The sequence below is a fragment of the Magnolia sinica genome, chromosome 2 (assembly GCF_029962835.1).
Source record: "Magnolia sinica isolate HGM2019 chromosome 2, MsV1, whole genome shotgun sequence".
In the NCBI taxonomy this organism is placed as follows: Eukaryota; Viridiplantae; Streptophyta; class Magnoliopsida; order Magnoliales; family Magnoliaceae; genus Magnolia; species Magnolia sinica.
The window spans coordinates 58,357,089-58,381,116 of NC_080574.1; the positions used below are offsets into that span (position 1 = coordinate 58,357,089).

General features: G+C 37.3%; 1 pseudogene; it reads left to right on the top strand.

The window, feature by feature from the left end:
- Positions 1–22,911: 22,911 nt before the first annotated feature.
- LOC131238114 (U2 spliceosomal RNA) lies at positions 22,912–23,005 on the top strand (annotated as a pseudogene).
- Positions 23,006–24,028: the final 1,023 nt, after the last annotated feature.

The following is a 24,028-nucleotide window of genomic DNA, read 5'->3' on the forward strand; positions in this document are numbered from 1 at the left end:
GTCCAGTGTATGTTAACCATGTATGGACGCTACTGCTTGAATCTAGGGTACCGAACTTACCAGTGAAATCCTAATAACCATGGTACCTGATCCGCTAAGACTCATGAGCCGGACATGGTGGTATGGGACACCGTGGTCGAGCTGTCGGCCTACGCTGGGGTGACGAGCCTCCCCGTAGTGACCGGTGAGCAACTAAACTCGTGAGCCGATTATGGTGGTTTTGGACACTATTTTCGTGCTTTGTCGGCCTACATTGATTGGTGACGAGCCCTTTGTAGTGACCTCGAGCATACCTCGATACCGCAAGGAGGTGACGAGCCGATCTGTGGTAGTAAGGGCATGAAAGGCGTGCATTGATTGGTGACGAGCCCTGTGCTAAGTCCTCAACTATATGATCGTATGAGATGTCTAGGATTGACGACCCTAGTATGGATCACGGTTGGATGGTGATATGAGGAGGTATCTTAGCTTCCCAAACCTTCTGTATGAATTGGACTAATAACAACTTGGTAATCATATCCATTCACAGAATTTGCATGTGATTTGTATATGTGGCGCACTTTGAGGCGATGTCATGAGTAACGTAAGATGATTACTCTGAGGGTGTACGCGTGAGGGCACGCATCATATTGCATTCATACCTGCATTAACAAGAGTACTTAGGATTTATTTAATTGTCCTGCTTTATCATTACTGTTTGATTGAACTGATAGCATGTTAACCAGTGCCTTATTGTTCCACTGAGTTGATCACTCACTCCCACGTTTCTGGGGCGGTGTTACACACCCACCAGACTCTGTCTTAGGCCCTGATGTTGCAGATGTGGATGCGACGCTCGAGGCGAGCGAGGCCGGATGACGACGAGGCTGCCTTCTCCTATATGCAGTTTTCAGACGGGTTCTAGCGAGCCTCGGTCTGTTGCGCGGGATCTATGGGATGATTATTTTGGGAACTGAAATGATGTAACTTGTACTTATAATTTTGATAAATAACACTTTTACACGATCTGGTTGTATATGTAATTCAGGGACTTACACTTGTACACATATTTTACTATAAGTCTTCCGCTTGCTTTATTTACTTACCCCTGAATCATATCTGCGTTTTGGCTTAATCTATCCCATGTTTATGTGCTAATACAGTCAACATACATCATTCATTAATTATGTTGCATAAGTGATGTTTTGGAACTCGGGAGCTGAGTTATGCTCGACCCTCGAATTTCAGGGCGTTACAATTCAGGCACAATTTATAAGAGATCAAGTGATTGACAAATGGGATGGTTTGTCCTTCGTATGGGTTTTATATACCTTTCGACTGAAAGGATTTTCAATAAAAGCATGAGAATGATAGTTCAATAGAATCACAAGAAAGAAGACTTGATCGAAAAGAAAGTTGAAATTACATTAATAATATTTATACTATAAAAACTTATAATCAACATATCAGAATGACATACATTTGACACTTAGAAGAATAACTGTTTAATGTGGGATAACCGTCTCTCTGACACTCAGCAAAAGCTGAGCTCGTATGTGAGACCATAGACTTGAGAACAATGATTTGACAATCTATTCAATAGTTGGTGAGATCCAAGCTCTTAGGTAAGACAATTGATGAAATCTAGCTACAACGAAGTCTGTGGCAAAAAATCCAATCATAGTGTTTCATTCAAAACTTAAGTCATTTTCCTTATGATCCAATGGCTTGGTGTGGATGAAAGGCTCTAAAACTAAAGAAAGTTCCAAGTTGAAAGCGACATTGTGCTAATGAGCCATGGAAAGAGTTTTGCTAAATAAAACTAAAGATAAGTGTCCATGTGAATGGGAGTGGCAGTGTTGCACTGTGTTGATTTTGGTCAAGTTAGTGACAGCATGGGGATCTTCATTTCCAGGACTTCAATTTGGAGATATTCATTTTCAGGCCTTTATAGATGAAATGGAGCAATTAGTGGAATGGTCAGCCTCATAACCATTCTATTATGTCTTTGATGTGTGCGCAAATATTCAAGCCATTAAATGATTATGGCCTCTTATGTCTTATCACGTATAATTGCCAATTTTTTCACACCTGGAAATCCCCTCCCTCTCTGATCTATTTTGGGGCCTACATCGGGTTATCTATGTTATAAAGTCAGTGTGTGCACCCTGTTGTGGGGTCTACTATGATGTTTATTTACCATCTTACCTATTGATTAAGGCAAAATAAGACTTGGATGAAAGGAAAACACAAATATCAACTTGATGTGGGCCCCAACTATCCAAATAGTGGGGGTAATCCCCACCATTGAACTATTGCACCCCACTGTGACATATGTAGTGTGTCGATTTCATGTAGCAAATTATACGCGCACCTAGACATATATATCTATCTTGCGAGGAATACATTGAAAACTTAAGCATAATAAATCAGTGAGAATGATAGAAGTAATTAAATTTTGGGGACGAAATTTTGTTTAAAGGGGACAAATTGTAACACCCCGAACTTTTTAATACCCCATTATTGAAAATTCTCAAGTGTTACCATGAAATTTAACTTAACATGTACATGTGCATGATACCATTTTAGTCAATCCTAACTTTACATCTAAATGACAGTTGAAAATAATCTTCATTCATAGATCAAGTCATTCGACCATTGATTTACAAGACAAAATCATCATATATCCGAGTATTCTCACTTATCCATCATAACTAACCGTTCAGTCAACTAATCACCACTAGGTAAAAATATTTGACCATCCATTATGTTAGTTGATATATATACCTTCCCTTAATTAATTTGGTGAATAATTCTTTATTCATAATGATTTAGTTATAAGTTCTTTTATAAAGATTTCTTAAAAACATGCCTATAATCATGTAGAACCATTAGATTTTTCAAAACTCTCAGATCAATAATAATTATGAAAATGCTATTAACTTAAACCCTTGAATCCTGGATCACATGGTTCTCATGATCATTTTGATTTGAAATTTTATATCATGCCTATGTATCATAAATTAACCATACACGTCAAATTTCAGCCATTAAACCATTGAAAAAAATAGCCCAATTGACAAATCAGTCCTTAATCATTGATTTTGGTGTCGATCGAATAAGGAAAGCTTGTGGGTAGTTGTAGTAAGAAATTTCTCTTCATATGAATGACTTGGATTGCCCATCATATGGACCAAGTGTGAAATATGAAGACCACACTTTTGAGGCTTATCAATTTTGCATAAATCTAGATATTCAGATTTAATTACTTCCTAATGTCCATCGCAACTCGAACTTGGACCATGCCTTGGCCTCACATGACTACAATATCATACAAAATTTAGACCCTAATCTATGATCCTATACTATTGAACATTGAAGCCATTTCCTTCATTTTGATGCACCAGATGAAATTTTAGATTTTGGCATTTCCCACCATTGATCAACCATCAAACTTTGCCCAATCGTTTACCTATCTTGACTATACATCTCTCACAAAATTGAGCCCTGATCATTAAGTATTGACCATTAATTAAGATCAAGTCTGTTTTGGGCATCCGCTAGGAGAAGTTCCAAGATAAGCTTATCTAAGGCTTAGATATGCTTCATATTTGGGATCATGGGCCAACACGACCTGCTTAGACCGATGAATGAAGTGGATTCCTTATAAATATCATGATGGACCCCATATTATACATGCACACAATGGATAAGGTTCCCTCATGTATATAGACATGTTTGAAGGAAACTTCCTTCCCTAAAATTTCTAATCTTGGAAGAAACACTTCAAACCTACAAGAGTGAACATCTTCAACTAATCCAAATCATGTGGCCCACCTGATTAATAGATCGGCCTCATTTTTAACCCCATGTCCTGACTTTATACGGAGAAACAGGTGGATGAAGTGGATCTTTCAAAACCCATCACAGTGGACCCCACCTCGTCAAACGTGTGTAATGCATAAAACCAAAAGATACATTGTTGCATGTCCTACATTTGCAACAACCCATCAAGAGAGCTCATCTTCCTTCGATAACTCCCGCACCAACTCATAAGACCCATCTCCCTCCTCCATTCATGTAGCATCTCAATTTCGTGTAGCCAATTATATACACACCTAAACATATAAAACTACTTTACGAATAATACAATGAAAACTTAAACATAATGAATTAGTGTAAATGGTTTAAGTAGTGAAATTTCGGTGACGAAATTTTGTTTAAGGGGGGTAGATTGTAATACCCCGAACTTTTCAATACCTAAATATTAAAAGTTCTCAAGTGTTATTATGAAATTTAACTTAATATGTACATGTGTATGATACGAATCTAGCTATCCTAACCGTACACCTATTCTCCAACATGAATCTGACCATTGAGAATGATCTTCATCCATAGATCAAGTCATCTAACCGTTGATTTTAAGATAAGATCATCATAGTTAACCATTCGATATGTCCAAGTATTATCACTTGTCCATCATAATTAACCATTCAGCCAACTATCCACAAATATATAAATATATTTGACCGTCCACTCTGAGTTTAGACCACTCAATCATAGTAAACTAACTATGTAATATTTGCATTCACTTGTACACATATCGAATTGAGATTCTGATTCGTTCATCTTATTCACCATATATGAATATGCTTAACCCCTCATCAAAACTACAATCTGAGAAACTTACATGTGAACAAGTCACTTGAATCTAATGGTATACATGTTCTGCCTCTTGATCACTCTAAAAACCCACTGTGATCATTCATTTACAAAGTTGACTGTACACCCACTTACATACATGATTGGAGTACTGAACATCAAGTTTTTCTATTTTTTAACATGTCATCTGACCATCTATTATGTTGGTTGATATATATGCATTCTCTTAATTAATTTGGTGAATAATTCTTTATTCATAATAATTTACATATAAGTTCTTTTGTTAGAATTACTTAGAAACATGCCTATAACTATGTAAAACCATTAAATTTCTCAAAACTCCCATATTAGTAATAATTACTAAAATGCTATTAACTTAAACCCTTGAATTCTAAATCACATGGTTCCCAGGATCCGTTTGATGTGAAATTTTATAGCATGCCTATGTATCATAAATTAACTATACATGTTAAAATTCAGGCCTTATATGATTGTCAAAGTGACCCAATTAATAAATTAGCCCCTTAACCATTGATTTTGGTATCCATCGAGTGAAGAAATCTCATGAGTAGTCGTAGTAGGATATTTCACTTCATATGAATGACTCGAATTGCTTATAATATGGATGAAATTTGAAATATGCACTTTGGTAGGCTTTTCCTTAGGCGCAAAGTTATCCTTTCAAGGCTTACCAACTCTTTATAAATATGGATCTTCCGATTTAATCACTTTTTACCATCCATCGTAACTCAAATTTAGACCACACTTTAGTCTCATATGACTACAAGGTTATACAAAATTTAGACTCTGATCTATGATTCTAAACCGTTGAATGTTGATGCCAGTAAATGGTGAAATTTTAGATTTAGGATTTTCCACCATCAATCAACTACCAAATTTTGTCCAACTGTTTGCCTATCCTAACTACACATTTATCCCAAAATTGGGCCCTAATCATTATGTGTGGACCATTAATTGATATTAAGTTTGTTTTGGTACTTGTTAGGAGAATTTTCAAGATAGGCCAATCTAAATTTTGGATCACTAAGAAAATCATATACCCCATCCCTATTCGATGACCCCGACGCATTGGATGAATTAGATTTGAAGAAAGATTGTCAACAAAGGAAAAATTAGAGAAACTCAATTCAAGTGGGATGTGAAACACACCCCTCATACTTGTTCACTCCTTTTATAAAAGGGGTGTGCGTTCTCCTCTCCACTTACACGTCCAAGGAAGAAAGGGAAAGAGAAAGAGAAAGAGAATGGGAAAGAGAAAGAGAAAGAGAGAGAAAGAGAAAGGGAAGAGAAAGAGAGAGAGAGAGAGATAGAGAAATAGAAAGCATAGACGTCATCATCCTCTTCCTTCTCCACACGTGTCGTGTCTCCCTCTTACTTAAGTGATGTCGTGATTCATATAAAAGCTTTCCTACATGGATATCTTCTAGGGTTTAGATTTAAGGATAAGATGATGTAGGTGATGTGCATATTGAAGACACGGATGACAATCCCCCTTTGGAAGATTATTCTGAATAAACAAAGATATAACTTTATGTTTAGTTTTATTTATTTTCACTGCAAACTTTGATAATGTAATAAGCTCCCATTAAGAGGGCATTTAATCTAAATGAAAAGAAAATCAAGGTAGATTTTGAAGCATCCAAATCTCGTGCCTTTATGAATGTAACTAGATGTGATCTAAATGGAAAGAAAATCAAGGTAGATTTTAAAGCATCTAAATATTTACATTATTAACACCCGGAATTCTCTAGCACGAGCATGTACTCGAGCCACAAAAATTCAGGATGCTACAATTTGTGGGCCATCTAATCATCGGATCCACCCCGAATTTTAGCCCATGACTTAGCTGGACACGATAGAGTTGGTGGAAGGGATAGATCACACCATAGTGGAAGGATTAGTGGGCCCCACCCATGCTTAAACAAATGGACTCAAACCCTATTACAACATTTGAAAATAGTTGGCACATGAAAGCCTCCCTATCCGAAACCTCCGGCTTGAATTTCTAATGAGATCTAAACCATTCAATCCTCACCAAAGAAGAATCCGACCACAACCCAAACTCCAGGAAATTCTGGTGAGTCCTCGCGACACTGGGAATTCCAAAAGATATGGTCTTGATTATGAAACCGCATAAGGGATGGGCAAATGCACGTTTTTCATTGGACCCATCAAAGATACAACCAAGACTCTTCATCTAAAGACCCTACAAGCTTCGTGTGGACCTTCCTAACCACCCACAACCGTTGGATCAACAAAAGGTACAACGATGGAAGATCCACCATTGTCATCTTCCCAATTTGAAAGCCAACCATACAATCCTTGTCGGATCACCTTCGGGATCTAAAATGACCATTTAGTGGGCCGTTAGGAGTGACATATGATCAAAACAATCTAACCAAAATCAAACTAACTACTAAGGATAACAAACCAATTCTAACAAGTGCCTAACGCACCATGCACAAACGCACTGGGTGCACACCTTTGTTACAGCGAGAAATAGGACTGGAATCCCCTCTAAAACTGTGTAAAGAGAACTCTCCACAGTAGTCATCTTGCACCAAGAGAATTAGAGAAAGAGAACGAGAAGGGGAGAGAGAGAGAGAGAGAGAGAGAGAGAGAGAGAGAAAACGGGAAAGGGAACTACTTCTGCAACAGAGTTAACTTGGTTGGGATGGGGTTTTGGTTTGTCCAGATCCTTTATCCGACCCTCCAGAAAGAGAATAACAACAACAAGAAGAAAAAGATAAGAGAATGATAGAGTTCGGGTCGTGCTGAGTCAACTTAACGAAAAAGAAAAATCTGCTTCAAATCGGTGTAACTCCAATTCTTTATGTTGAGTCGGACTGGGTCGACTCAACGTTGCTGGATTTGAGTTGTCGAGTTGAAATCTAGGGGCTGAACGAGGTAAGTTGTCCATATGTGTAATTACCTAGTGCATGCTTTCAAATTAAGTCATTAAATTGTATTACCCTACACCTACATCACGGGCCCAAGACTAGTCATTTATGTTAACTATATGAACCATGTGTTATTATGATCTAACCAGACAAAGTATGTTGATTATGATTAGATCTTGATTGTAAAGTACAAATATACTAAACCCTAGCGATTTGAAAGCGATTTATCTTAAAAGGTGAGGGTTATTTCTTTAAAATTTGCAACATAATTTATTTGATTACATCTTTCTTATATGATTCAAGTTTCAATGCCATTTATCTTCACTATGCAAATCATTGCTATGTAATTTTAGTTACTGCACTTATTATGTTGGAAATCCTACTTCTTGTGATCAATATAATATCGTGGAAGTAATGCATTACGGGTAGCGGCCCTCTTGGTCGGCACATAATCCCGTGGGTTGGTGAGTGGTGCACAATCGATGTAAGTAAATTGTCATGTGTGTTACATCACTTATTGGGATTGGATTTCGCAAATAGTCACTCCATGAACACTTCCATCATAGTGGTCCCACCCGTTGGATGGACGGTAGGGATGTAAAACACATACAAAGGTGGGTCTACAACACCTCCCACGTGTTAGTGGGCCCATTTTGAGAAATGGTTGAATGGCATAATAAAACCTATACGTTGTAACATCCTGAATTTTTGTAGCCCGAATGCATCATTGTGCCTGAGAATTCTGGATGTTAATAATGTAAAACTTTGATGTTTCAAAATCATAACTTTTTTTTTATTATAAATCACATCCAGTTACATTCATGAAGGTAACCATTCGTGAGAGTAAAATCAACTATATTCATTATTCCATTAGGGTAAAAGAATTCAACAAATCATCAAATGCCCTCTCAATGGAAGCTTATTACATTATTAAAGTTTACAGTGGAAAATAAATAAAAGTAATCATGCACTATTCTTCTTCTCTATTTGAACCCGTCTTCTATAGAATGGTCGTCATCCGTTACATCAAGCTATAATTCACCCGCAACATCTACATGATTAGAGAGGGTCAACGCCCTACTCATAGTGATGGTTGTCCTTTAAAGTTTATAATAATTCAAGTGATTCATAAGAATAACAAAAGTGTTCAAATACATCTCATACTCCACAAATAAAAGTAGTATCGGTATCTGCAAACATTCTACATGAAATGCATGCCTAGTAAAGTTTGTGCGGTCTATCAAACTCAGCGATCATGATCATAATGTGGAAAGTAGTTTAAAGATATCCGGCTCGCCCTGCATCTCATACTACGGAGATTCGTCGGTGCGTCCAACGTTAACGTGGATTTATGCGAATGTCTCAAGGTGATACAACTATGCGATTGGGAGATTTATGTGACACGATATGTTCATAGAGCGTCTATTTGCGACATCCAATCCTGAGACGTAATGTAAAACACATGAAGATTTACTTACATTGATTGTGCACCACTCACCAACCCACGGGATTACATGCCAACCAAGAGGGCTGCTACCCAAAACACATTACGTCCACGATATTATATTGATCACAAGAACTGAGATTTCCAACATAATACTTGCGCTGTGTGATATAAGTGCAATAACTAAAATTATGTAGCAATGATTTGCATAGTAAAGATAAATGGGATTAAAACTTAAATCATGTAAGAAAGATATAATCAAATAAATTAAGTTGCAAAATTTAAAGGAATAACCCTCACCTCTCAAGATAAATCGCCTTCAAATTGTTAGGGTTTAGTGTATTTGTACTTTCCGATCGAGATCTAATCATGATCAACATACTTTGTGTGGTTAGATCATAATAACACATGGTTCCTATAGTTAAGACAAATGAAAAAGGTTGGGCCTATGATGTAGGTGTAGGGTAATAAAATTTAATGATTTAATTTGAAAGCTTGCACTAGGTTATTACACATGTGGACAACTTACCTCATTTGGCCCCTAGATCTCAACTCGACAACTCAAATCTAGCATCGTTGAGTCGACCCAGTCTAACTTGCCATAGAGAATTGAAGTTACACCAATTTGAAGTAGATTTTTTTTTCATTGAGTCAACTCGGCACAACCCAAACTCTATCCTTCTCTTATCTTTTTCTTTTTATTCTTCCTATTCTTCTCTTTCTGGAGGGTCAGATAGAGGATCTGGACAAACCAGAACCCCATCACAACCGAGTTAACTAAGTTACAGAAGCGGTTCCCTTTCCCGTTTTCTTTCTATCTCTCCTTCTCGTTCTCTTTCTCTGATTCTCTTGGTGTTAAACGACAACTATGGAGAGTTCTCTTTATACAGTTTTGGAGGAGATTCCAGTCCTATTTCTTGCTGTAACAGAGATCACTACAAGAAAGAGGGTTTTTAGCGACAAAATAAATTTTCATCGCCAAAAGTCACTTTTAGCGACGAAACTTTTAGCGACAAATATTTTCGCAGCTAAAAATCGTGGATGAGACTTTTAGCGACGAAAATTTTCATCGATAATGGGTATAAACAATTTTTTCAAAAATTCGAATGGATTACTTTTAGCTATGAAAATTTTCGTAGCTAAAAACCCTGGATGAGACTTTTACCGAATATTTTTCGTCGCTAAAGGCAACAAACAAATTTTTAAAAAAAATTGGAATGGATTACTCTTAGTTACGAAAATTTTCGTAGCTAAAAATCAAGGATGGGACTTTTGGCGATGAAAATTTTCGTCGCCAAAGGTGCAAACAATTTCCTACCTACTTGAATGGCTTACTTTTAGCTATGAAAATTTTCGTAGCTAAAAATCCTGGATGAAACTTTTAATGATGAATACTTTCGTCGCCAAAGGCTGCAAAAAAAATTTCAAAATATTGGTATGGATTACTTTTAGCTATGAACAGTTTCGTAGCTAAAAATCCTGGATGAGGCTTTTCACGACGAGTATTTTCATCCCTAAAGGCTACAAATTTTCAAAAAATTGGAATGGATTACTTTTAGTTACGAAAATTTTCGTTGCTAAAAATCCTAGATGAGCTTTTAGTGACGAATATTTTCATTGCTAATGGTTTTGGAAATCTAATGGATTACTTTTAGCTACGAAAATGTTCGTAGCTAAAAACCTGGATAGGACTTTTAGTGACGAAAATATGCGTCGCTAAAAAGACTTTTACCTACGAAATATTTCGCAGGTAAAAGTCTCTTTAAAAAAAATAAATATTCCATCTCAAATTTCCTGATATACACCTATTAGAATATAATTCATCATATTCTTCCTGATATACACCTATTATATAATATATTTCATCATATTCACATTCACATGCATCTAAACCCAAACTACGTAAATTCATCTAGACACAAACTACATTCATCCAAACATAATCTGCATCCATCCAAACACAAACAATCTTATTGAAAAAAATAAATGAAAAAGAGAGAAAACATATAAGAGGTGATCCAGACAAATGAAAAGAAAAACAACCTTAACCTAAACTTAAACTTATAACCTACACTTATAGGTTTAGGTTTAGGTTTTAGGTTTAGATTAAGGTTAGGTTATAGCTTATAAGTTTAGGTTATAGGTTATGGGTTATAGGCTAAAAGTTAAGGTTTAGCTTATAGGTTTTGGTTTAAGTTAAGGTTATAGGTTTAGGTTTAGGTTAAGGTTTAGGTTTAGATTTAGGTTTATGTTTAGGTTTAGGTTATAGGTTATAGCTTTAGGGAATTGAGAATAGGTTAAGGTTTAGGTTGAAGAAATCAGGTTCTGGTTCGGGTTCGGTATCGGGTTTAGGTTTCGGTTTTCAAGTTTAAGTTTAGGTTTAGGTTTAGGTTAGGGAGTTGGGATTAGGATTAGGTGTAGGTGTAGGTTTAGGTTTAGGGATTTGAGATTACATTTAGGTTTTAGGTTCAGGTTGAGGGATTTGAGATTACATTTAGGTCTTAGGTTTAGGTTATAAGTTTAGGTTTAGGTTATAAGTGTAGGTTATAGGTTTAGGTTTAAGTTAGGTTATAGGTTAAGGTTTAGGGAATTGAGAATAGGTTAAGGTTTATGTTTAGGAAATTAGGTTCGGGTTCAGGTTTAGGTTTGGGGTTTCAAGTTTAGGTTTAGGTTAAGGAGTTGAGATTAGGATTAGGTGTAGGTGTAGGTTTAGGGATTTGAGAATAGATTTAGGTTATAGGTTTAGGTTTAAGTTATAAGAGTCAGTTATAGTTTTAGGTTTAAGTTAGGTTATAGGTTATAACTTTAGGGAATTGAGAATAGGTTAAGATCTAGGTTTAGGAATTCGGGTTCGGGTTCGGGATCGGGTTTAGGTTTGGGTTTTCAAGTTTAGGCTTAGGTTAAGGAGTTGAGATTAGGATCAGGTGTAGGTTTAGGTTTAGAGATTTGAGAATACATTTAGGTTTTAGGTTATAAGTGTAGGTTATAGGTTTAGGTTTAAGTTAGCTTATAGGTTAAGGTTTAGGGAATTGAGAATAGGTTAAGGTTTAGGTTTAGGGATTTGAGAATACATTTAGGTTTTAAGTTTAGGTTTAGGTTTTAGGTTTAGGTTTAGGTTTAGGTTTAGGTTTTAGGTTATAGGTTATAGCTTTAGGCAATTGAGAATAGGTTAAGGTTTAGGTTTAGGTTAAGGTTATAGGTTTTGGTTTAGGTTTAGGTTTAGGTTATAGGTTATAGGTTTTGATTTAGGTTAAGGTTATAGGTTTTGTTTTAGGTTTAGGCTTAGGTTTTAGGTTTAGGTTAAGGTTATAGGTTCAAGTTATAGGTTTTGGTTTAGGTTATAGGTTTTAGTTTAGGTTTAGGTTTAGGTTTTAGGTTTTAGGTTTAGGTTAAGGTTTTAGGTTTAAGTTATAGGTTTAGGTTAGGTTTAGGTTTAGGTTATAGGTTATAGGTTATAGGTTATAGGTTGTAGCTTTAGGGAATTGAGAATAGGTTAAGGTTTAGGTTTAGGACATCGGGTTGGGGTTCGAGATCGGGTTTAGATTTGGGTTTTCAAGTTTAGGTTTAGGTTTAGGTTAGGGAGCTGAGATTAGGATTAGGTGTAGGTTTACATTTAGGGATTTAAGAATACATTTAGGTTTTAGGTTTTGGTTTAGGTTTTAGGTTTAGGTTAAGGTTAGGTTATAGGTTATAAGTTTAGGTTACAGGTTATAGGTTTTAGGTTAAGGTTTAGGTTATAGGTTTTGGTTTAGGTTAAGGTTATAGGTTTTGCTTTAGGTTTAGGTTTAGGTTTTAGGTTTAGGTTAAGGTTATAGGTTTAGGTTAGGTTTAGGTTTAGGTTTAGGTTATAGGTTATAGCTTTAGGTAATTGAGAATAGGTCAAGGTTTAGGTTTAGGAAATTGGGTTCGGGTTCGAGATTGGGTTTAGGCTAGGGAGTTGAGATTAGGATTAGGTGTAGGTTTAGGTTTAGGGATTTGATAATACATTTAGGTTTTAGGTTTAGGTTTAGGTTTTAGTTTATATGTTTACTTTATAAGTTTAGGTTTAGGTTAAGGTTAGGTTATAGGTTATAGGTTATAAGTTAAGGTTTAGGTTATAGGTTTAGGTCAGGTTTAGGTTATAGGTTATAGGTTATAACTTTAGGGAATTGAGAATAGGTCAAGGATTAAGTTTAGGAAATCGGGTTCGGGTTCAGGATCGGGTTTAGGTTTGGGTTTTCAAGTTTAGGTTTAAGTTTAGGTTAGGGAGTTGAGATTAGGATTAGGTATAGGTTTAAGTTTAGGTTAGGGAGTTGAGATTAGGATTAGGTATAGGTTTAAGTTTAGGGATTTGAGAATACATTTAGGTTTTAGGTTTAGGTTTAGGTTTTAGGTTTTAGGTTTAGGTTTAGGTTTTAGGTTATAATTTTAGGTTAAGGTTAGGTTATAGGTTATAGGTTAAGGTTTAGGTTATAGATCAATGTTTAGGTTATAGGTTTTGGTTAAGGTTTATGTTTAGGTTTAGGTTTAGGTTATAGGTTATAGGTTATAGCTTTAGGGAATTGAGAATAGGTTAAGGTTTAGGTTTAGGGATTTGAGAATACATTTAGGTTTTAAGTTTAGGTTTAGGTTTTAGGTTTAGGTTTAGGTTTAGGTTTAGGTTTTAGGTTATAGGTTATAGCTTTAGGCAATTGAGAATAGGTTAAGGTTTAGGTTTAGGTTAAGGTTATAGGTTTTGGTTTAGGTTTAGGTTTAGGTTATAGGTTATAGGTTTTGATTTAGGTTAAGGTTATAGGTTTTGTTTTAGGTTTAGGCTTAGGTTTTAGGTTTAGGTTAAGGTTATAGGTTCAAGTTATAGGTTTTGGTTTAGGTTATAGGTTTTAGTTTAGGTTTAGGTTTAGGTTTTAGGTTTTAGGTTTAGGTTAAGGTTTTAGGTTTAAGTTATAGGTTTAGGTTAGGTTTAGGTTTAGGTTATAGGTTATAGGTTATAGGTTATAGGTTGTAGCTTTAGGGAATTGAGAATAGGTTAAGGTTTAGGTTTAGGACATCGGGTTGGGGTTCGAGATCGGGTTTAGATTTGGGTTTTCAAGTTTAGGTTTAGGTTTAGGTTAGGGAGCTGAGATTAGGATTAGGTGTAGGTTTACATTTAGGGATTTAAGAATACATTTAGGTTTTAGGTTTTGGTTTAGGTTTTAGGTTTAGGTTAAGGTTAGGTTATAGGTTATAAGTTTAGGTTACCAGGTTATAGGTTTTAGGTTAAGGTTTAGGTTATAGGTTTTGGTTTAGGTTAAGGTTATAGGTTTTGCTTTAGGTTTAGGTTTAGGTTTTAGGTTTAGGTTAAGGTTATAGGTTTAGGTTAGGTTTAGGTTTAGGTTTAGGTTATAGGTTATAGCTTTAGGTAATTGAGAATAGGTCAAGGTTTAGGTTTAGGAAATTGGGTTCGGGTTCGAGATTGGGTTTAGGCTAGGGAGTTGAGATTAGGATTAGGTGTAGGTTTAGGTTTAGGGATTTGATAATACATTTAGGTTTTAGGTTTAGGTTTAGGTTTTAGTTTATATGTTTACTTTATAAGTTTAGGTTTAGGTTAAGGTTAGGTTATAGGTTATAGGTTATAAGTTAAGGTTTAGGTTATAGGTTTAGGTCAGGTTTAGGTTATAGGTTATAGGTTATAACTTTAGGGAATTGAGAATAGGTCAAGGATTAAGTTTAGGAAATCGGGTTCGGGTTCAGGATCGGGTTTAGGTTTGGGTTTTCAAGTTTAGGTTTAAGTTTAGGTTAGGGAGTTGAGATTAGGATTAGGTATAGGTTTAAGTTTAGGTTAGGGAGTTGAGATTAGGATTAGGTATAGGTTTAAGTTTAGGGATTTGAGAATACATTTAGGTTTTAGGTTTAGGTTTAGGTTTTAGGTTTTAGGTTTAGGTTTAGGTTTTAGGTTATAATTTTAGGTTAAGGTTAGGTTATAGGTTATAGGTTAAGGTTTAGGTTATAGATCAATGTTTAGGTTATAGGTTTTGGTTAAGGTTTATGTTTAGGTTTAGGTTTAGGTTATAGGTTATAGGTTATAGCTTTAGGGAATTGAGAATAGGTTAAGGTTTAGGTTTAGGAAATTGGGTTCGGGTTCAGGATCGGGTTTAGGTTAGGGTTTTCAAGTTTAAGTTTAGGTTTAGGTTAGGGAGTTGAGATTAGGATTAGGTGTAGGTCTAGGTTTAGGGATTTGAGAATACATTTAGGTTTTAGGTTTATGTTTAGGTTTAGGTTTTAGTTTATAGGTTTAGTTTATAGGTTTACGTTATAGGTTTAGGTTTTGGTTTAGGTTATAGGTTTTGGTTTAGGTTATAGGTTATAGGTTTAGGTTTTAGGTTTAGGTTATAGGTTTTGGTTTAGGTTAAGGTTATAGGTTTTGGTTTAGGTTTAGGTTATAAGTTTAGGTTTAGGTTAAGGATATAGGTTTAAGTTATAGGTTTAGGTTAGGTTTAGGTTATAGGTTATAGCTTTAGGGAATTGAGAATAGGTTAAGGTTTAGGTTTAGGTTATATGTTTAGGGATTTGAGAATACATTTAGGTTATCGGTTTAGGTTGAGGTTATAGGTTTAGGTTAAGGTTAGGTTATAGGTTATAAATTTAGGTCATAGGTTATAGGTTAAGGTTTAGTTTGTAGGTTTTGGTTTAGGTTAAGGTTATAGGTTTTGGTTTAGGTTCAGGTTTAGGTTATAGGTTAGGTTATAGCTTTAGGGAATTGAGAATAGGTTTAGGTTATAGGTTTAGGTTGTGGTTTAGGTTAAGGGTGTAGACCCTGCAAATACGAATATAAACACGACCTACTCTAATTGGTCAGGCCCCTCCAATGCTGTCCATAGGAAATGAACAGTTTCATCATGGTCATAACAGCGGTTCCCACCTTCCAGGGACCCCTGGTCATCCAGATAGCTCCGACACACATCCAGGTCTGCTCCATTAATTTCAAGCAAATACATAAACATGGCCTGTCCAAATGGTCAGACCCCTCCAATGTTGTCCATAGAAAATGAACAGCTTCATCATGGTCATAACAGCGGTTCCCACCTTCCAGGGACCCCCGCTCATCCGGATAGCTCCGACGCACATCCGGGTCTGCTCCAGTAATTTCAAGCAAATACATAAACACGGCCTGTCCAAATGGTCGGGCCCCTCCAATGCTGTCTATAGGAAATGGACAGCTTCATCATGGTCATAACAGTGGTTCCCACCTTCCAGGGACCCCCGCTCATCCGGATAGCTCCAACACACATCCAGGTCAGCTCCATTAATTTCAAGCAAATACATAAACACGGCCTATCCAAATGGCCAGGCCCCTCCAATGCTGTCTATAGGAAATTCACAGCTTCATCATGGTCATAACAGCGTTTCCCACATTCTAGGGACCCTCGCTAAACGTCCGGATAGCTCCAACGCACATCCGGGTCTGCTCATTTAAATAAAATCAGGTCCAATCAACAATCTGACCTGAAGGATTCGGTTAGCATTGTTGACGGCACCTCGAATCTTAATTTAGGGCCTAGAAATTCAAAATTAGATATAAAAATTAGAAAACCCAAAGAAATTTAAGAAAGATAGTCAAAGTCCATGTGAATGAGCAAAAGTATACACCTACATATGAATTCTGAAAAGTTATTGCATATCACAAAAAAATAAAAATAATAATAATAAATAAAAAATAAAAATCCTTGCGTTTGGATATTTAACAAAATGGTTTAAAATGAATTCATTTGCTTAATTCATGGAAACCTTGTGCTTGGATATTCAACAAAAATTGGATTGTAATAATTCAATATAGTTCAATAAACTCAGATTTCTGAGAAGGATTTAATGGTTTTAAATCCATGATTTTCTAGAAAAGGTCCATTTCCTGGACGTCAAATTCAACGGGGAAAGTAAGATGGTTAATATTACTTTTCACGGTGTAAAGTTTCAGTTATGTCTCGTCTTTACCTTCCATTTTCTTCTTAACAAGAAAATCCATATTTACTAATATTCCGACTTTTCTATTTTTCAAAAGAATGAGTTTGGACTCCGAAAGCATCGGCTCCAGCACTCGTACTTTCAGCCCAAACCCTAACCATGGACTCTAAAATTACCAAGTACTTATAAACATTCATTGCAAGCATTTTCTGTTTATGTGCATGACGACCATACTGTTAAGATCAATCCTCTTAGTTTCATTTACAGAAACTAGTGGATGACAAATTATGTGTGACATAAAGAGATGGTTCAGCCACTTGTGCAATTAGGGAAGGTTCAAAAGGACATACATATTTGAAAGTTGGTCAAATCATAAACAAATGTATTATAGACGGAGACATTATTTTCATTAATAGGCTACCTAGTACTCATAAAAATTCATTGCAAGCATTTTCTGTCTATGTGCATGACGACCATACTGTTAAGATCAATCCTCTTATCTTCATTTACAGAAACTAGTGGACGACAAATTATGTGTAACATACAGAGATGGTTCAGCCACTTGTGCAATTAGGGAAGGTTCAAAAGGACATACATATTTGAAAGTTGGTCAAATCATAAACAGACGTATTATGGACGGAGACATTGTTTTCATTAATAGGTTACCTAGTACATATAAAAATTCATTGCAAGCATTTTTTGTCTATGTGCATGACGACCATACTGTTAAGATCAATCCCCTTATCTTCATTTATAGAAACTAGTGGACAACAAATTATGTGTAACAAGCTAATACATTTCGAGCTAATACATTTAAAAACAAGCTAGGCATCTATTTTTTTGTGGATGAGAACCAATTTTCCAGACTATTCATCAGGCAGTCCCTACAATGTAATATTCCATCTATACAGCTATTGACCAACAAATGAGATCCAATCTTCTAGACTATTCATTAGGCCATCCACACAAGAAGCAATCCCCATTCTATAGGAAATCAACATATATAAAATAAAAAATTACAACTTATAATACAAAATTCATCGGGTAACTTGGACAGCCCAATAGATCGATCAAAACTGTCCATAAGTGTAGAACACATTTCAAGGGCTACCATGCAAAACAAAAAGGTTGATTGGATGATCAAACCATCCTATACTTTGCCTTATTTGTTGTAGCCATCCTTTTTCCAACCCACAGATGGGATGGTTAGGATTGCCTAACAAGTATGACACATGTCCACATGCAATTATGTAAGATTTGCTTGTGGTATTGTTGATTCTTTGTGGAATATGTATAGTTAACACAAGGCTTAACAACCTTGAATGTCATATATGTGGAACCTTGGGTATATAACAATGTGGCAGGATGACTAGACCATTTTGTTGGCCATAGGCTTGTGGGCCGCCACTAATGGGTGGATCCCATAGCTCTGTGTGTGTGTGTGGCATCAATTGAGTTTGAATGGGAAAGAAGAGAGGTTGGGTGAAGAGAGCAAGAGAAAGGGCTATCCCAGACCATCCATTCACTTAGATATTATGATCTAAGGCCATTGATCATATATGGTGGGTCATCCTACTTATGAATCAGAGGGGTGGTTTTAATAAATTTCCACTCTACTTGTTGATTAGATGGGCAAATAGAAGTAGACTGCGCATCTTGAATTTTTCTACAGAGGTCCACAGATCTTGACCATGTAGATCCATGGGATTCTGTTCTCATTGTTGAGCAGGCCTATTAATGGCATGCACGTTTGAACAACAGTGAAAATTGCTTAGATGTAAAGGGTGCGTTGACAGCCACATGGCTGTCCTAAATATTAAAGAGCTCTTAATTAAGTTAATATAATGAGAAGGAAAGGAAAAGCTTCAAAAGGATTTGCCTTCTGCATTAGTAGAATATCCTTTGAGGTGTCACCAGAAAGGCTAGCATAACCAGCAGCTCTCAGAGCCCTTCCGCTTATTGGCTTTCTTCCCCTCTTCTGTGCTTTTTGTTCATCTTCTTCTTGTTGGAGAACATTTATACTGTTTTCAATAACATCCAACAAGTAGTCACCATCAAAATATGGCAAACGAGTCACACTTGCTTTGACCTTGCACTCGTCAACATGCACAAAGAAACGATCATATAAATCAGTGTGCTCCACCACAATATTCTCCTTGAGAGCTTTACGTAGCATGGATTGGTACCTGAGAGATCATTTAAACAACACCAGACTGATGTTAGATAACGAGAAACATGTGTTTGTACACACATACACACATATGAACATGTACAAATAAAAACTGTCGTGCTCACCACTCTCTCAGCCTATCAGTTTTGGCAACTTCTGCATCTCAGGATGACAATTTAGTATATAATCATCTCCTTTCAAAGGTGGACTGGACCATATGTGACAGCTAGTGGATAATTATTGAGTGCTGGGAAGCTAAATAATAATCCTTGGAAACCTTTTTCGAAATGACTAGTCCTAATGATTCCTCCAAGAGAGAAAGATACACACCTTTAATCTGTATGGGAATTCTGATGGGTAGTCTTCATTTTTAAAGATGTCCAAAAATCGTGGTTTCACTTCCAATTTCTTGTTGATGGATAAGACCACTCTAACAACAAGACCTTCAGCACCTTGTACCTGACAATCAAATGAAAGTGAACTTATATACTATCATCAAGTTGTAGTAGTTGTTGAGGCAAGAAATAGGACTCATGAAATGAGGGACACATAAAGATTGTGTGTGAGTGAAAGCCGAATGTGAGGAAGTGTGGCATCCAAATAGGTAAATAAGAAATATAGAAATCAAATATGCAAAAGCATCTTACTATTGACATAGAAGGCCTATGACTTGGACATTTGTGATATGGAGAAGTTACCCATGAAAAGTGAGACATTAATACACCATTAGACCAAGATAACATGAATACCCTTAGATTGGGAAATGAAAAGGCTACTCTAAAGAGTGGGATCTTAAATCCTAGGGGAGTGCATAAGGTGGGAGCCAATGGATGTTCCGTGGACTAAAAATCAGGACACTACAATATTTAGGTTCATAGAGTGGAAATGGTCAAATTGGAAAAATAGATCAATAGTAGGATTCAACATCCGACTCCCTTGAGGAACCTTGTGAGTTTTTTTTTAATTATAATATTAAAAATTAGTGAATTTGTAGACTTTTGTCCTCAAACAACTAATGATGATGATTGGATATGACTGCAGTCTGCAAGCCCCATTGAGAGAGTGGCTTATTCTATTATGAGCTCATCATTCATCTGTAAAATGTGAACAGCAAAACCAAACGATGCATTTTATAGGTGTTTACTGCAACATAAAATATTTTTCCACTAGTGTAATGACTTAGGGTGTGATGCATTAGGCTTGTGTGGAGCAAGCCCAAGACATTATCCTTTCTTTTGTGAATATCCATGTGTCACGCCCCGAACTCGGAAACCGGGCTCACAAAATTCTCGATCACCGAATCCGGTGCCGACAGCCTCCGTAGAGCCCCATTCTCGGATCCCGACACCCATTTACCAGGTTCCGATCCTGGGATACTACAAGGAGGGTTTCAAATCATTAGTCTGATTCATAATGAGCATAACAAAAGCATAACCCACAATCAATAAGCACAAGAACACCACTACAAAATCCACTATGATCAAAAACATTTTAAGTACAATACGACTGAAAGAAAATAAAATACAATGTAACAAAAGAAACAGAACTCCAGAAGCTCGGCTGCACGCTCCAACTACAACGAGACTATGGCTGCGACTGCGTCCTGACGTCACCTGCACGCATCAATCGTGCATAAGCTTATGGAAAGCTTAGAGGGTGGTGTAAGTGTGTGCGCAATATAAACGTGCTCAAAATGCAAGGTCAGAGTGATGCGGAATCATGGTGATGAGCACATGAATGCAATCAGCCGTACAAGGCTATGCGGTGCAAGATATGAATGCTATCGGCCATAACACGGCCATGCGATGCAAGGTGCAACTCAAGCATGCCAATCCTCAACATGTATCAGTACAGTTCTCATTCTGAATAATCACCGGGGTCTAATACACTCCAAATGGCACTGTCGCTCTCCTAGCCGCACTGTCCAAGTAAGCGTAAGAAACCTCACTATCCGCCTGATCAATAGTCTGCCAATACCTATCCGGCACGTCGATAGCGGACCCATTCACGAGCTGGTCAAACTCAGCCTAGTATTGCCCCCTACCCTCGGGCGAGTAAGGCCACACTCCTTTCCAACCGACCACGACACAGTGGGAGACGCGGCCTCCTGGTATTCGGCCCTCATGCGTTCGTATATCCACTCGGTCTCGACGTTGGAGTCATCCTCTGGTACCATCGGGTTTAGGGATTTTCACCCAGGGACATCTATGGTGCCCGTATGCTAGAATCGAATATTTCCGGTCTCCAATCCTGCCATCCACGATGTATCTGTGGAGGCTATGGCCCTGATGTCGCTAGGGCACATAGTAACTATAATCACACAAATGCAAGTGCATGAGTCACATTATCAGTCATGCAACAGTCTGTATGTACCATGCACTTATATGGGGCAACTCCGCCTATCAGGGAGCCCATAAACAGTCTGCCCAAAGGCATATGCTATGATCGGTCACTCCTCACGTCAGGCATACATATGATGCGAATGATCATGAACCATGGATCTATACTAAACATGCATATAGGGATGGGCTCTGCGTATCACAGAAATGGGCCTAGACGGCCTGCAGAGTATAAATATGAACCTATCAGTGGCCTTAAGGAGTATGACAATGCGGACATTTAACCAACATTGTCCTTACAATGTGGACGTCAAACCAACATTGTTCCCAAGGCTTAGCCCGCCATAAAGCACCATTACACAAACCATAGGAAATCACACATTGCAATGGACTAATATACATCTCATTGGGCCTCGACCCATAGTTCTCGATACATTAAATGGGCCATCTCCTATGGGCCTTATATAAATCAAGTGGGCCGCATTAGTGGGCCTTATGTACATTGCAATGGGTCATACTCCATGAGCCTTTGAAAACATCACAATGGGTCTCGTAACATGGCCCTTATATATATCAGAGTGGGCCTCGACATCGGGCCACCAATACGTCGAATGGGCCTAACCTCATGGGCCTTATATATATATCAAGGTGGGCCTCCCCAATGGCCAGAAATACATCAATATGGCTCCACCACATGGGCCTAGGGCCCACCATAATATGTATTTGAAATCCAACCTATTCATAAGGTCACTTGGACCTTGGGTAAGGCCCACTGAAATGTTCATTTGAAATCCAACTTATTCATAAGGTCACACGGGCCAGGGAGGAGGGGAACAACAATTTTCAGCTTGATCTGAAAATTCTGTGGACCCAGAAAGGGTTTCAATGGTAGAGTTCAATTCGCACTTTTTCTTGTGATGTGGGCCGCCCGAGCGCTGGATTGACCTGATTTTTGAGGGGGGTCCATGTCAAATGGTGGAGAAGAGGGATGGTTGAGGTTGAAAATGAGAAAAGAGGAATGGTGAGGTGGAAAGATGGTGGACTTTTGGAAAAAGAGGGAATGGGTGAGGTACTTTGAGGTATGGTTGCATTTATGTTTAATTAGTGGGACTAATTGTGTAGAGATTCCCTCGAAATCCGCAACGTGCGGTGTTTCTTCGGAATAAACGCTGATCGGCATCTTCTTACCTGGGTATCGGTTCGGTGCGCAAGTCACGGCGTTGGAACCGCGGCGACGACGCGATCACCAAGACATAAGTTTTGGATCGAGCCGACGTCGGTGTGCGGGACCTGGCTTAAGATCGTGCGCAAATACCGAATACGGTGCGAAGGTTGCCGGAATTTGACCGGAAGGACCGCGGAAGCTAATGAAATGGTACGGATTAGGACACGGGTCTTACACCATGACCGTGGTATATCTTGACAGAGCACATTTTTTTCCAAAGATTCGCAACTTCCAAGAAGTTCAACATACATAACATATCTTCTCAGCCTTTTGGCTAAAATCAAGTGTAGTATCTATTCTACAACAGGCATTTCATGGTCTTTTGGATGGTGTCAAGCTCTACTCTAATCAGGTTGTAGGTTTGTTACTTCTAAAGTCCTCAAGGCACCTGATGTTCGAGGCCTACCGATATAATCTAGAAGCTTAATTCTGATGGTGGAAGCAAAGTGAACCTGATCATCCATTATTGCAGTTGGCATCATGCATGATTCTGAATGATCCATTGTTGTCTATTACACCATCACAGTGAGTGAAGCTGATGCCACATCCATGAGAAGACGAAGCATTGGAGGGTTTTTTTTTTTTTTTTTTGTTTTCAATTCCTTCATGATTGACTAAGAAAACAAGCTAAATGCTATTAGATGGCCAAATCACACTCCTCATTTGTGGATTCTTAACCAGGTCTTTGTTAAGTTTTTCACTCATCATTTGATGTCTATGCTTAGGATCTTCAACGTGCATTACAGGATGAACTAAGAACACATGCCTTAGTTGTCCAGGTATAAAGAGAGTTGATTGTTTACACATGAAATGAGTTTTAGTGTTTCATTTGGCATATGGCCCAAGCATTTAGCGTTGGCCCTCACTTTATCAATGGGTTTCTTCATTACTTCTAATGGAAATAGCAGCAAAGAAGTCACCCTCTCTCAAATATTAATGTCTAGTTAATAGATCTGAAGGCATACACATCAAAGGTTGAATATCAGTTCAGGAAGAAAATGCTTGCTTACATGTCTAATTGAAATTTTTTGCCTCTTTTGCTTTCCACCAATTGCCTTTTGATCATAGTCTCCTCTTCTGAAGCGTCACAAAACAGCAAACCAGAAAATCATATATTTAGTCAGATGGACCACAAAAGCAATGTAACAATGATATAAAACCAGAATATGGTCATGTTATCTACTACAACAGTTTGCGAATCAGCTCAAAATCTAGCTATTTAACAAATGGTCCAATCATTTTTTTTTTAAAATACAGAGAACATCCATTAAGTTGAAAAGTATCAAACAGAAGAAGTATCGAGCCTGGATAAAAGGAAGGTTGATCTCCAGACTATGAAACATTCACCAATTTACCATTCACAAGCCGATT